Source organism: Mixophyes fleayi, chromosome 4, assembly GCF_038048845.1.
Source record: "Mixophyes fleayi isolate aMixFle1 chromosome 4, aMixFle1.hap1, whole genome shotgun sequence".
NCBI classification, from domain to species: domain Eukaryota; kingdom Metazoa; phylum Chordata; class Amphibia; order Anura; family Limnodynastidae; genus Mixophyes; species Mixophyes fleayi.
The window spans coordinates 339,690,775-339,706,800 of NC_134405.1; the positions used below are offsets into that span (position 1 = coordinate 339,690,775).

Here is a 16,026-nt window from a genome sequence, read left to right on the forward strand (position 1 = left end):
AACCAGCTAACCCTACAGCTGTTTGATTTGCATAAATTGAGTAACTGCAGTTTTTTTCTATGGTACAAAGGCCGACAACCGAAAGTAAACAGAAAGGTGTAGGTACAGGAACAGCGGACATGTACATACCCCACATTGGAATCTAAGTCACGTTCTGATGTAAACAGGGAAACGTAGCGACCCGATGCTTTAACCATCCCTAGGTCACCAAGTTTTACATGTGGTAAACATGTGGCTAGGATCCCTAAATGTCACCTATTGTATGGTCATGCAGGACAAGCTTTTGTCTTCTGTTATCAGCCATTACACAAACCAACAGACTGTGGTGACCTTCAATAGACTTAAAGACAGGAATGCTAGTATGCATAGGCAAACATGCCTGCCCCATAATCACTCAATTTCTGATAATATTACTAGTAATTCTCTTACACAAGGGAACTTGCAACATAAGCAACAATGTTTATCACTTCTGAGAAAAACACAGACTCCAGTGGAGCAAAACAGTAGTTACAGCTCATACAACTCAAAAACATGAACTATTTACCCAATAATAATGCAGATCAGAAGGTACAAGATCAGCTCCAGTTCTTGGTTTGGCAGAGCTCAGTAGTTATCCCTAAATCTTATATGGGTTTAGGAGCATTACTGTAAGGCAGTATGTGGCAAGGATGTGTCTGATGTAACTTCTCTGGAATGTAACAGACAAGCAATGCCGTACGTCTGTAGTACGTCTGACCGTAGGAAACTTCTGCTCATTTAACAGCAAAAAACACACTTTTATACATTTGACATATGAGTAAGTAAATACTAAGAAAAGTGAATCTTTTTCCAGTATTGCAAACCAGAAGTTCACAGCAAAATCTGAACCATTTATGGCTCATCATCATTTATTTATATAGCGCCAGCAAATTCCGTAGCGCTTTACAACTGGCTGATATTCTAACCAACAAAACTGTGGGGTTCAGTGGTCCTTTAAATACTTGGAACACAAGCGCTTCTGGCGAGACCAAAGCAGCACAACTCAGACAAGCAGGGATTGTTAAATAGTAAACAGAAATAAAGATGTTCATAATTCTCTATATTGTGCCAGACAATGCCTTTATAATCAAACTGGGTACACACTACACTGTTTTCATCCAATAATCGGCTCAAAACAGCCGACATACGACCGCTCGTTTAAAAGTCGGGTCAGTGTGTGCAGTGACACAATGGTCGAAAGTCTGCCCAAATGGACGATTGTCGCCTCATTTGGTTGGTCGTACCGTTTAATATTTTCGTTCCAACCTCGTTTCCGTTGTGTAGTGTGTATAAACTTCCGACCGATCCATAACAGTGAGTATGAAATTACAGTCATTGCTCTCAACAACATGGCTGTAAAGAGTCGCTAAAGGGACGTCCGCTCTTCCCTTTATCGTCCTAAACAAGACTAGTGTGTATGCAGTCCATGGACCGAGCGATCAGACCATCGATCGCATGTAAAATTGCTCTGCATAAAAAGTTGGTCGAAATTTCTGTAGTGTGTACCCAGCTTTAGCAAGGAACTAGAGCAATAGGTGAGATGGCTCTGTCCAGAAGAGATTAATTGGATAGTGGGGATACACACAGATAAGACAGTGATTGGCTGACCGAGGGATGGCGTTCTAGAGGAAAGAAAACTGCGATAAAGGAAGGTTTAGGGCGGTGGTTGTGGATGGCACAAGCTGGTGGCAGTACTGATATGGGGGGCTGACACCTCGGTGTATAAATGTACAGATTGGGCAGTCATAACTCCGAGGTCACCTGTTCACAGAAACGAAAAACAAAAGACCATTCCCACCCGACCTAAATGATAGGTGACGTGTAAAGTGACAATATGCCTCTTATTACAAGTCCCTGGAAAACGCAATCTTGTAAAACCTTAGAACTGCAAAACAAGAATCCACTATTCAGTATCAGCTGCCAGCTCTGCACTTCCCATCTCATTTTCTGGTTCACCGCCTGAGATAATAAGTATATTACCTTCAGGAGGGAACGACAAGTCAGAATATCATCAGCGTCTCAGTGCCCGTCACTCAATCAGGCCCATGCTGTGCCAACAATATATTTACTCCGGAGCACTTGGTGTCACAAGCACCCTCCGAGCAAACAACACTCATACGGTCACTCGTGTGTGGCCTGCGCTCTACAACACGTGGTCAGCAAACACACAGATTAGTACCTAAATATCACATAGTCAGAAACACAGCAGCATAATACAGATATGGGGTTTACATGACGTTCCCTTCCTTATACAGCAGTGCTCCTCATAGTGACTGAAAGTCTGCGTGAACAGGTCTGTGCAAGCGACATTCTGGAAAAGAAGCAATTATTTTGTTTTTGTTCTGTCTTTCAGGTTACCCAATAACAACCCCTATACCTGTAGGTAAGAAGTCTCCTTATCTGATACACAAACCACATTCCTCACACCCATTGTTCTCAAACCTCTGCTCCCACTCCCAAGTAGGAACAAACCTGTTCGTTCTTCAGGAGGATGAGAAAGGATAATTTCACAGAACAGGAATATCTGCCTGTGCGGCTTTTTTGTTGTTGTGAGTAAATCCTTGCCTATTAAATAAGGTCTGCTTCAGCAGAACACCCAAAGTGCTCAGACAGATGTATACGAAATGATCCCCCCCTCTCCTAGATGTCCTTTGCAATATTGGCAATGTATTGTAACATCATATTTAGCAGATACAAATGTCTGTGTCCTTAAACCGCAGCAGCCAAAGACACCAGTTCTGTTGAGCCAATGGGAATTAGAATTGAGGTCACAAGCCTACCGGTTGGCCAATGCTCACAAGTACACAGACGCTGCAAAAAAGGATATTTGCATACACAGTCCATTAGAACTTGCTGCTTCCATATATTAATGTTACTGGTGTAATATGTATACATTACACTGTATAATTGTGCCAGCTTCCTTCATTTATAACCAAAACCAGAAGGAACACATGTAGTGGCCCAATCACACTGGTCTTATGCCACACGAACACTTATCTCACTCAGTTCCACTTCCTCTAAAAACTGACATAGCAACTCCCCCCCCCCCCCCTGTGCATCACCCCTGTAAAAAGTCCAACTTTGGGCTTGGGAACAGCGTAGATAACAGATTTATTCAAGTAGGAGTTTAATCATTACAAAAATGATTTAGCCACTTTACAGGATTTGCCATATTTGGGTGCAGATTACAAGGACGGGAACTAGTCCTGGATTACAATCTCATTCCTAATACAGGAAGTAAATCATAAGCAGACAAATTAAAACCAGACTGTTATTTATACTGTTATTTATCCCCCTCTAAAACACCATATCCAGGTTCTGGCTTATTTATCTGAAAAAAAGAACACAATATAACCAGTCACACACAGCAAAACCATCCAGATGACCAAGAAATGAGATGCAGGAATGTGGAGCAGTACAGATATCTAGTTACCTGGAATAGACCCATTCCTCCTGACCAACTTGCATGAATCACTTTAGGGTTTTGACAATATAAAATGGTTTGTGGTATTTAGGATGTATTAGAGAGCTTAAAAGTATACAATGAAGTAATAGATGATTAGAACGTTACTTTATAAAACTCGACCACAGCTTTAAATAAGCTTATACATTCTAAAGTGACTGAACTGCAAATAAGACAGGTTACAGCTGCACTACCACATAGTAAGATAAATTACAAGGTGCCCCGAAGCCGTAGGGCTGTTTCTACTGTTCTGTAATACACAGCCGGCAAATCAATATAGTTCTCTAACTTAGAATGGTGGGGAATGAGGCGTGTGTGAGCGAACGGACCAATCACAAGCCGTAATCTCTCAATGGTGGCTTGTAATTGGGCACACAATACAGGGTTTTCTGCCGATTATCGGGCCAATCACATGATAAACGACCGTTCGGCCCGGTATCTCACGAGTGTGTACACTACAAGGATTATCGTTCCAAAGCCCATCGTATCGCTTAATTTCATTTTTAAACCGGACGAAAAATCCCGTTAAATGATTGAACAATGTCGTCCAATCCTGCAGCGTGTACACTCAGGACCAGCAGTGTCCATAGATCTCTATGGAGTGTGCAGAGTCAGGATCTTTTCAAACGATGGTTATGACAGATGAAGAGCACAGATCTGAAAGTAAATAGTGTAAAACGTGTATAGTGTGTACACATGAAGTCGGCTGCTGATCGTGACTTTTGTTTTCCTTTTTTCAGTGGCTGGTAAAATTGTTAAAGTCTAAGTTTAGCGATGCCTTCAAGCCCAATTTGAACAGTATCTGATAACCCAAATCCCAAAACAAAAGCACAGACTGGACATTGTGCCAGAAAAGGCTGCGTCAGTGATGGTCCCAAGAGGGGCTTCTCTGAATGAACGTAACCCCCAGAGAAGGCAGATTTTCATCCAGTGATCTCTAATTTAACGTCAATGTTAATTCCAGTTTAAGGAGCCCATGGGTAGAACATAATGATAGCCTAGTCATGATGGGTTGGGTAATTATATTCTTCTTTGTACACTCATTCCTCCATGGAGAAATTCAGACATTTCCAAGTAAGAATTTCATTTGATTGTATTGTGGTGCTGCCAATATAACACTTGGAGGGTCCCTTTCTCAACATGCAACAAGACCTAGAACCGCAATGTGCTCACTATGCATCGTAGGATAATTAACAGTAAAACAGCCTCTGAATAAACCTACTGAAAGACGTACTGCAGTATGGGACATGGGGGCAACGATCTGTAACATGTCCTGTGATTCCCGATATTCGCAGATGCGTCTCAAGCAAACGCTGCATGCAATGTTTAATTGGCTTGAACTTGTTTTAAGTCTTTAAATCCTTAGAGATATTAATGTCAAGGTCTCACTGTGTCAAGGAGTGGCAGCTATGGGATAGAGGCTGGGCATGTGAGCGGTCAGTAGATTACATTTATTTCATTTCAAAAGCTGTATGTTTGAAAAGGACGAACCACCCAACAGAGGGAGCGATTCGAGAGGGTGTCAAATGCTTATTTCTTAGAAAACACCCAGTAATAGAGGACACATCTACTGCACAGTAACGTTTAAGGACCAACCATATTTAAATATATGATGAAAGGGGTTGCAAGGAGCCATCGAATACATAAAATATCCAATTTCTGCCCAGATCTGGAAGCTGCAGAGTAAAAATAGGCAAGCTTCTATCTAGGCACAAGCCATGAATAGACTGTACGGTGTAAGATATGTAGGACAGCAGGCGATTTGGAGTTTACAACAGGTGTAAAGCAACCACTACAACTTTGATTATTCCCCAGACGTTCAGCAAGAGAAATTTACTTAAACGTCTTTCTTATGTGCAGTTCAACATAGGAAGCACCTGTGACAGCCACAGACATAGAACATTAGCTGACTAAAGCACTTTAGATCTATTCAATATGTGGTTCATGTCTGATAATAGGACCACACATCAGAATCTATTTGTGTTCTGTATCGGTCACATTATAAAACTTTTCGGCGCATTTGTCAGAGCTCAGTCAATTGACCGTTCTGAAGTTTCTCGTCCAGAGGGGTAAAGCAGAGGTCAGTGTTACCCGATCCGCGCTCCTAGATCAGGATTCTAATTTAGAACAGGATGTAAATATCGACAAACATTTTATAGAAGAGATTCATCACCAGTGTTAAATGATAGACAGCATTCCTGCACACTGGCACAACTGGAGTTGACAGCAAACCCATTATAGTGTATGATGACCATAGCTACTGAAGAGCTAAGAAAAAAATAAACATCTATGTCACAGAGGGTCTGTAGACAAGTGCAGCGTGGGAGGAAAGGGTCGGTGTCCTAGGGGCAAGGACCATGGGGATCATCAGATACAATCCGTAAGAACAGCCATGGCCAAAATAATATGAGCAGAGACCACCAGGAAACAAATGGATACAAGACAAGGAATAGCAGAGAGGGAACACATGCTGGAAGTCTTGCAGTTGGCATGAAAACGAGCAGTAGGTCTAACAATGAGGGAAATGGGGCTGGCAACAAAGAAAGTCTGGAGGGGCACAGATTGACAGCAGACAAGTAATTGGCAGCAGGCGGATTTGTGTATAGCAGACAAGCAGGCACAACGTCTGCAAAGCTGAGAAAACAAAGAATGCGTGCCACACAAAAGGACACCAAAGTTTCACACCCCGACACCGGTCTCTAGTCCAGGGGTTCAATGGAGTCCTGACTTTAACCCAGTAGGAGATTACTCAATGGCGGAGGTGAAGCAGACTGGCGTCAGGTATTTAGGGGGAGGAATCCGGCATTGTGCCAATCTACTCCACAGGTAGATTAAAAGTATCAAAGTTTAAACTAAATGGGGTTATCGAATAGAGAGCCCAGATCTCGAACAGGCGGCTACTAGCAAAGGAAATAAAGATATGATTACTTTATGGACGTACCACATACAGAAAGTGGCATATGTATATATTGGCAGCATAAAGACCTTTGTACAACAAAAGGCGAGAAACTGACAGAGGGCACCACAACAATATGCAGATATATACACTAGAGACAGAAATAAATATAGAAGAATTTCAGATATCGAGAAGCAGCAATACTGAGGACTTCACAGGCAGAGAACAGTTTGTAAGGCGACGGCAACACATTATTATGCTGGTGTACAATATTATAGAGGCTACATCAGGCAGTATGGCTACACAGTATGACAAGGAAGAGATATCCTGCAGGAATACAGTGTGGTTTTGGAGGAAAAACCAGTATGACAAGTCTATCAGTGTACAGCCAAATAGCAAAGGGGGCGTCTCAAGCACTATGCGGGCGCACAGGGTGAGGAGAGGGCGTGACAGGTACTATACGGGCACACAGGGTGAGGAGTGGGGGTGTCAGGCACTATACGGGCACACAGGGTGAGGAGTGGGGGTGTCAGGCACTATACTGGCACACAGGGTGAGGAGAGGGGGTGACAGGCACTATACGGGCGCACAGGGTGAGGAGAAGGGGTGACAGGCACTATACGGGCGCACAGGGTGAGGAGAGGGCGTGACAGGCACTATACGGGCACACAGGGTGAGGAGAGGGGGTGTCAGGCACTATACGGGCACACAGGGTGAGGAGAGGGGATGACAGGCACTATACGGGCACACAGGGTGAGGAGAAGGGGTGACAGGCACTATACGGGCACACAGGGTGAGGAGAAGGGGTGACAGGCACTATACGGGCACACAGGGTGAGGAGAAGGGGTGACAGGCACTATACGGGCACACAGGGTGAGGAGAAGGGGTGACAGGCACTATACGGGCACACAGGGTGAGGAGAAGGGGTGACAGGCACACAGGGTGAGGAGAGGGGGTGACGGGCACACAGGGTGAGGAGAGGGGCTATACGGGCACACAGGGTGAGGAGAGGGGGCGACAGGGGCTATACGGGCACACAGGGTGAGGAGAGTTGGTGTCAGGGGCTATACGGGCACACAGGGTGAGGAGAGGGGGTGTCAGGCGCTATACGGGCACACAGGGTGAGGAGAGGGGATGACAGGCACTATACGGGCACACAGGGTGAGGAGAAGGGGTGACAGGCACTATACGGGCACACAGGGTGAGGAGAAGGGGTGACAGGCACTATACGGGCACACAGGGTGAGGAGAAGGGGTGACAGGCACTATACGGGCACACAGGGTGAGGAGAAGGGGTGACAGGCACTATACGGGCACACAGGGTGAGGAGAAGGGGCGACAGGCACTATACAGGCACACAGGGTGAGGAGAAGGGGCGACAGGCACTATACGGGCACACAGGGTGAGGAGAAAGGGTGACAGGCACTATACGGGCACACAGGGTGAGGAGAGGGGGTGACAGGCACACAGGGTGAGGAGAGGGGGTGACAGGCACACAGGGTGAGGAGAGGGGGTGACAGGCACACAGGGTGAGGAGAGGGGGTGACAGGCACTATACGGGCACACAGGGTGAGGAGAAGGGGTGACAGGCACTATACGGGCACACAGGGTGAGGAGAAGGGGTAACAGGCACTATACGGGCACACAGGGTGAGGAGAAGGGGTGACAGGCACTATACGGGCACACAGGGTGAGGAGAAGGGGTGACAGGCACTATACGGGCACACAGGGTGAGGAGAGGGGGTGACAGGCACACAGGGTGAGGAGAGGGGCTATACGGGCACACAGGGTGAGGAGAGGGGCTATACGGGCACACAGGGTGAGGAGAGGGGGTGACAGGGGCTATACGGGCACACAGGGTGAGGAGAGGGGTGACAGGGGCTATACGGGCACACAGGGTGAGGAGAGTTGGTGTCAGGGGCTATACGGGCACACAGGGTGAGGAGAAGGGGTGTCAGGTACTATACGGGCACACAGGGTGAGGAGAGGGGGTGACAGGGGCTATACGGGCACACAGGGTGAGGAGAGAGGGTGACAGGCGCTATACGGGCACACAGGGTGAGGAGAAGGGGTGTCAGGGACTATACGGGCACACAGGGTGAGGAGAGGGGGTGACAGGCACTATACGGGCACACATGGTGAGGAGAGGGGGTGACAGGCACTATACGGGCACACAGGGTGAGGAGAGGGGGTGACAGGCACTATACGGGCACACAGGGTGAGGAGAGGGGGTGACAGGCACTATACGGGCACACAGGGTGAGGAGAGGGGGTGACAGGCACTATACGGGCACACAGGGTGAGGAGAGGGGGTGACAGGCACTATACGGGCACACAGGGTGAGGAGAGGGGGTGACAGGCACTATACGGGCACACAGGGTGAGGAGAGGGGGTGACAGGCACTATACGGGCACACAGGGTGAGGAGAGGGGGTGACAGGCACTATACGGGCACAAAGGGTGAGGAGAGGGGGTGACAGGCACTATACGGGCACACAGGGTGAGGAGAGGGGGTGTCAGGCACTATACGGGCACACAGGGTGAGGAGAGGGGGTGTCAGGCACTATACGGGCACACAGGGTGAGGAGAGGGGGTGTCAGGCACTATACGGGCACACAGGGTGAGGAGAGGGGGTGTCAGGCACTATACAGGCACACAGGGTGAGGAGAGGGGGTGTCAGGTACTATACAGGCACACAGAGTGAGGAGAGAGGGTGTCAGGCACTATACGGGCACACAGGGTGAGGAGAGGGGGTGTCAGGCACTATACGGGCACACAGGGTGAGGAGAGGGGGTGTCAGGCACTATACGGGCACACAGGGTGAGGAGAGGGGGTGTCAGGTACTATACAGGCACACAGGGTGAGGAGAGGGGGTGTCAGGTACTATACAGGCACACAGGGTGAGGAGAGGGGGTGTCAGGTACTATACAGGCACACAGGGTGAGGAGAGGGGGTGTCAGGTACTATACAGGCACACAGGGTGAGGAGAGGGGGTGTCAGGTACTATACAGGCACACAGGGTGAGGAGAGGGGGTGACAGGTACTATACGGGCACACAGAGTGAGGAGAGGGGGTGGCAGGTACTATACGGGCAAACAGAGTGAGGAGAGGGGGTGGCAGGTACTATACGGGCACACAGGGTGAGGAGAGGGGGGTGACAGGTACTATACGGGCACACAGGGTGAGGAGAAGGGGTGACAGGTACTATACGGGCACACAGGGTGAGGAGAAGGGGTGACAGGTACTATACGGGCACACAGGGTGAGGAGAGGGGGTGACAGGTACTATACGGGCACACAGGGTGAGGAGAGGGGGTGTCAGGTACTATACGGGCACACAGGGTGAGGAGAGGGGGTGACAGGTACTATACGGGCACACAGGGTGAGGAGAGGGGGTGTCAGGTACTATACGGGCACAGGGTGAGGAGAGGGGGTGTCAGGTACTATACGGGCACACGGAGAGGGGGTGACAGGTACTATACGGGCACACAGGGTGAGGAGAGGGGGTGACAGGTACTATACGGACACACAGGGTGAGGAGAGGGGGTGACAGGTACTATACGGGCACACAGGGTGAGGAGAGGGGGTGACAGGTACTATACGGGCACACAGGGTGAGGAGAGGGGGTGACAGGTACTATACGGGCACACAGGGTGAGGAGAAGGGGTGACAGGTACTATACGGGCACACAGGGTGAGGAGAAGGGGTGACAGGTACTATACGGGCACACAGGGTGAGGAGAAGGGGTGACAGGTACTATACGGGCACACAGGGTGAGGAGAGGGGGTGACAGGTACTATACGGGCACACAGGGTGAGGAGAGGGGGTGTCAGGCACTATATGGGCACACAGGGTGAGGAGAGGGGGTGACAGGCACTATACGGGCACACAGGGTGAGGAGAAGGGGTGACAGGTACTATACGGGCACACAGGGTGAGGAGAGGGGGTGTCAGGTACTATACGGGCACACAGGGTGAGGAGAGGGGGTGTCAGGTACTATACGGGAACACAGGGTGAGGAGAGGGGGTGACAGGTACTATACGGGCACACAGGGTGAGGAGAAGGGGTGACAGGTACTATACGGGCACACAGGGTGAGGAGAAGGGGTGACAGGTACTATACGGGCACACAGGGTGAGGAGAAGGGGTGACAGGTACTATACGGGCACACAGGGTGAGGAGAAGGGGTGACAGGTACTATACGGGCACACAGGGTGAGGAGAAGGGGTGACAGGTACTATACGGGCACACAGGGTGAGGAGAAGGGGTGACAGGTACTATACGGGCACACAGGGTGAGGAGAAGGGGTGACAGGTACTATACGGGCACACAGGGTGAGGAGAAGGGGTGACAGGTACTATACGGGCACACAGGGTGAGGAGAAGGGGTGACAGGTACTATACGGGCACACAGGGTGAGGAGAAGGGGTGACAGGTACTATACGGGCACACAGGGTGAGGCGAGGGGGTGACAGGCACTATACGGGCACACAGGGTGAGGAGAGGGGGTGTCAGGTACTATACGGGAACACAGGGTGAGGAGAGGGGGTGACAGGTACTATACGGGCACACAGGATGAGGAGAAGGGGTGACAGGTACTATACGGGCACACAGGATGAGGAGAAGGGGTGACAGGTACTATACGGGCACACAGGGTGAGGAGAGGGGGTGTCAGGTACTATACGGGAACACAGGGTGAGGAGAGGGGGTGACAGGTACTATACGGGCACACAGGATGAGGAGAAGGGGTGACAGGTACTATACGGGCACACAGGATGAGGAGAAGGGGGTGACAGGTACTATACGGGCACACAGGGTGAGGAGAGGGGCTATACGGGCACACAGGGTGAGGAGAGGGGGTGTCAGGCACTATACGGGCACACAGGGTGAGGAGAGGGGGTGACAGGTACTATACGGGCACACAGGGTGAGGAGAGGGGGTGACAGGTACTATACGGGCACACAGGGTGAGGAGAGGGGGTGACAGGTACTATACGGGCACACAGGATGAGGAGAAGGGGTGACAGGTACTATACGGGCACACAGGGTGAGGAGAAGGGGTGACAGGTACTATACGGGCACACAGGGGTGAGGAGAGGGGGTGGCAGGTACTATACGGGCACATAGGGTGAGGAGAGGGGGTGGCAGGTACTATACGGGCACACAGGGTGAGGAGAGGGGGTGTCAGGCACTATACGGGCACACAGGGTGAGGAGAAGGGGTGTCAGGCACTATACGGGCACAGGGTGAGGAGAGGGGGTGACAGGTACTATACGGGCACACAGGGTGAGGAGAAGGGGTGACAGGTACTATACGGGCACACAGGGTGAGGAGAGGGGGTGACAGGCACTATACGGGCACACAGGGTGAGGAGAGGGGGGGTGGCAGGTATTATACGGGCACACAGGGTGAGGAGAGGGGGTGACAGGTACTATACGGGCACACAGGGTGAGGAGAAGGGGTGACAGGCACTATATGGGCACACAGGGTGAGGAGAGGGGGTGACAGGTACTATACGGGCACACAGGGTGTGAGGAGAGGGGGTGACAGGTACTATACGGGCACACAGGGTGAGGAGAAGGGGTGACAGGTACTATACGGGCACACAGGGTGAGGAGAGGGGGTGACAGGTACTATACGGGCACACAGGGTGAGGAGAAGGGGTGACAGGTACTATACGGGCACACAGGGTGAGGAGAAGGGGTGACAGGTACTATACGGGCACACAGGGTGAGGAGAGGGGGTGACAGGTACTATACGGGCACACAGGGTGACATTCAGCATGGTAGGAGCCGGTAACAAGTTCTCTCTCACACTCACTATGATTGGCCCCCCAGGACCCCTCACCTGCTCCCGCTCTCGGTGTCCAGCCGCTCAGCTCCTCTGCCCTCCCGGCCGCTGTTTCTTATTGTCACCTCCCCAGGTTGCCTGGCAGCGTCACCATGACGCCCATCGCACGAGGCCGCACCAACCAATGACGGAGCCCTTAGCGAGCATGAAAGGGAGCTGCACGCGCACTAACCCCGCCCCCGCCGCGCTGCACGCCGGGTGTTGTAGTCCGCCTCTTTATTTGTTTATAACGAGCCAAGGTCGCCGTTCTCGCGAGCTCGCGCGTGCTTTCTGCCGACCAATCATCGGCTGTCTCTCTGACTTCCTCGTCACGTGATTTCGTTGCTATGGAGCATGAGACTCCTTCACTCAGTGGGGTCAGTATAAGTTGATATTTATTATCTCAGGTTACAAGTACTTATGTATGGTACCTATATGGTCACATGTCAGGAAATTTACTGACAGCAAAATAATTTTCCTGTAAAATAAATAATCAGTAACATTACATTACTACAGTGTAAATAACAGACTACACCAATGGTTTTGTGAGTGATATGAGAATTAATGTTATTTATATGCTACAGCTGCCAGTTTTTTACACATTTTGGAATCAGTGTAAATGCTGACAGTAAAGTTTATAAAGTTGGCAGTAAAACTATTTCCATTGGTTGGAGTATCTGGTATTATACATGTATAAGTAATACCCAGGGCCACCAAGAAGAATTTCAGGTCCCGGTGCAGCAACTTCTTGGGGCCCATTCAATAGCTGCAGAAAGGGGGCGTGGCTCCCCAGTTTTGTGGTTCCTCCCACTACACCATACTTGCCCACTCCTGTCGTGTCTGGGAGACTCCCGAATACCGTGCAGGTCTCTCGAATTCCCGTGAGGGCAGGCAATTCTCCCGCATCCCTCCCGTCGGGAGCCTCAATGACGCAATTCACGGTGAATCGTATCATTTTGACCCTGCTCCATGCAACAAATTGTTGCTTCCGTCGCAGGGGGTGGGATCAAACTTGGATGATCATATTTCTGGAAGACCATTTGGAGCAGAAAACAACATTTAAAGCACACCTAATAATAGTGCTGGTATCAGCATTTTTGGGGGACCCCACGCTTTTCGTCACCCCCAATATGGCTGATACCAGCAGAGGCTTGCAGTGCTAGAGCTGGTTTGACTATTGAGGGGATCACACTTTTTTTAAAACAATTATTTATTTTTACTGCTGGTGCAAGGTTTCTACTGATGGTGATCGTCACCAGCACTTATCTTGCCCCAGAGGTGAAACATGGGCAACAGATACACCTTCTACGAGGCATATCTGCACCTGCTTCCATCTTTAAATAGGACAAGGTACATGTAACGCTCTGTGCTCGGGCTGTTTGCCCCGTTCCGCCTGTCTAAAAGTAGAGAGGTGCAATCATGCGCTTTCAGACAGAAAAGCGCGATTTGCGCTTACAAGTTAGACACATACGCCCAAGTCTTTTAAATATAGTTTCACACAACTGAACCCAATCATCAAAATATACCATGTTCATAGCCAAAACTAATTTGAGCCACTAACTTTTTATGCTGAGAATGTTTATTACGGGATAAAGGGCTAGGCAGGAAAAATAAGAAGTCTGTAACAACAATAGACACTAAGACATAAAAGGTAGAGGTTAATAGAGAGAGAGAGAGACTGGGGTCAATATGACAGCAGCCAATTAACCTGCCAGTATGTTTTTTGGAGTGTGGGAGAAAACCGGAGCACCTGGAGGAAACCCACGCAAACACAGCGAGAACATACAAACTCCACACAGAAATGGCCGGGAATCAAACTCATGACCCCAGTGCTGTGAGGCACAAGTGCTAATCAATAAGCCACCGTGCTGACCACTGTTTAGTATCTATTGTACAATATATTGCTCCTCAGGTATACAGTAACTAAGAGGTATCTCTTTACCCTCTAACACACCTCTCTCTCTCTCTCTCTCTCTCTCTCTCTCTCTCTCTCTCTCTCTCTCTCTCTCTCTCTCTCTCTCTCTCTCTCTCTCTCTCTCTCCTCCCCCCCTTCTCTCTCTCTCCCCCCCCCTTCTCTCTCTCTCCCCCCCTTCTCTCTCTCTCCCCCCCCCTTCTCTCTCTCTCCCCCCCCTTCTCTCTCTCTCCCCCCCCCTTCTCTCTCTCCCCCCCCTTCTCTCTCTCCCCCCCCCCCTTCTCTCTCTCCCCCCCCCTTCTCTCTCTCCCCCCCCCTTCTCTCTCTCCCCCCCCTTCTCTCTCTCCCCCCCCCTTCTCTCTCTCCCCCCCCCCCTTCTCTCTCTCCCCCCTCCCTTCTCTCTCTCCCCCCTCCCTTCTCTCTCTCCCCCCTCCCTTCTCTCTCTCCCCCCCCACCTTCTCTCTCCCCCCCTTCTCTCTTTCCCCCCTTCTCTCTTTCCCCCCTTCTCTCTTTCCCCCCTTCTCTCTTTCCCCCCTTCTCTCTTTCCCCCCTTCTCTCTTTCCCCCCTTCTCTCTTTCCCCCCTTCTCTCTTTCCCCCCTTCTCTCTTTCCCCCCTTCTCTCTTTCCCCCCTTCTCTCTTTCCCCCCTTCTCTTCCCCCCCCCAGGGACTGATGTGAATGAGTTCTCTACAGCGCCGCGGATTCAGTGGCGCTATATAAATAGATGATGATATTAGCAACTCCATCACTTAGAAAGCAATTGCCATTGTAAATAGACAATGGACTAGAACAATCGTAATTTAGTAAATGCAGATTCCTACAGTCCCACCAAAATAACAATCATACCAAGGCCACCTGTGCACTAACATCCTGTGTAGCTGTTATACAATTAAATATATCAGTAGGTTAATTGTTTGGTAATGTTGGTGCACGTGTGCATTGGTAACCATTCCATTCCTGAGACCCATTTCCCTGTCATCTGAGAGCTATTAACCAAACCCGCTAAGAAAGAATCCACCTCCATATTGGACCAAACTCTGAATAAACATCACTCCCTTCACAAAACTCATGTTTCCAGATGTGGGAACAAGACTTGAATTTTAATTTTAACCCAGAGATCTGGTCTAACCTATTAGCTCAAATAAGGACTTTTCACAATGGATCTCCCACTTAGAATCCATTTATAAATGTCTGACCAGCTCTCTTACGCCATCGTGACTGCATAAAATCTATTCCGACACTTTCCATCATTGCTCGATAGAATGCTGATATAGGGCGGACTTATTTTATATTTCATGCCCCATATTAATCCCTCTGAGAGCAGCGGTCTTCAAAATACTGACTCACCAAGCTTTGAACCTAGAGTTAGCCTTAGTATTTTTACATACATATCCCCCAAGGTGGGATAGTCCAACCAGATGCATAGCAAGCCATCAGACCATTAGTTAAATTGCTGCACAGCTATGGAAATCTAATGTCAGTTTTGTTGTGAGATGGAAACTCGGTATGTAATCCTACCTCCGTGGAAAAACACAGGACCACTGAGATAGAACATATAGATTTCCTTTACTTCTATGTTAAATACTACAGTGCAGCTGCAAGACTACATACATTGTATGAGTATATTTGTACCCTGATAAGGACACCCCCATAACTCACCTACTTCCTGTCTTTATTCCCATGTTTTACAGTGTAAACTAATAAAAATCAATTGTTGTCCCAGGCACCAGTTAGTACCATAAACATAACTTGACATTTTAAGTCCATTAAAAAAGCATTTATTAATGCATGATCATTATTTAGTACAGCTTTAGTTTTTTCCTGAAGATTGATCTGCACTGACCTTATGTGCCACCCACATAACGGAGTTCTGGCCAGGGATGTGAAAGAGTAGACTGTCCACGAGATCACGGACAT

The 16,026-nt window shown here is 49.3% G+C and overlaps 1 protein-coding gene across 2 annotated transcripts in view; it reads right to left on the reverse strand.

Moving 5' to 3' along the window:
• Window positions 1-12,325, reverse strand: part of ADIPOR2 (adiponectin receptor 2) — a 39,330-nt gene extending 27,005 nt beyond the window's left edge. Inside the window, exon 1 of one of the 2 annotated variants that reach the window (XM_075210632.1) lies at window positions 12,217-12,325. The gene's annotated coding sequence lies outside the window, so the exon portion shown is untranslated. The remainder of the gene's footprint in view (window positions 1-12,216) is intronic. The other variant, XM_075210633.1, reaches the window with a different exon arrangement.
• Between the last annotated feature and the right edge of the window lie 3,701 nt (window positions 12,326-16,026).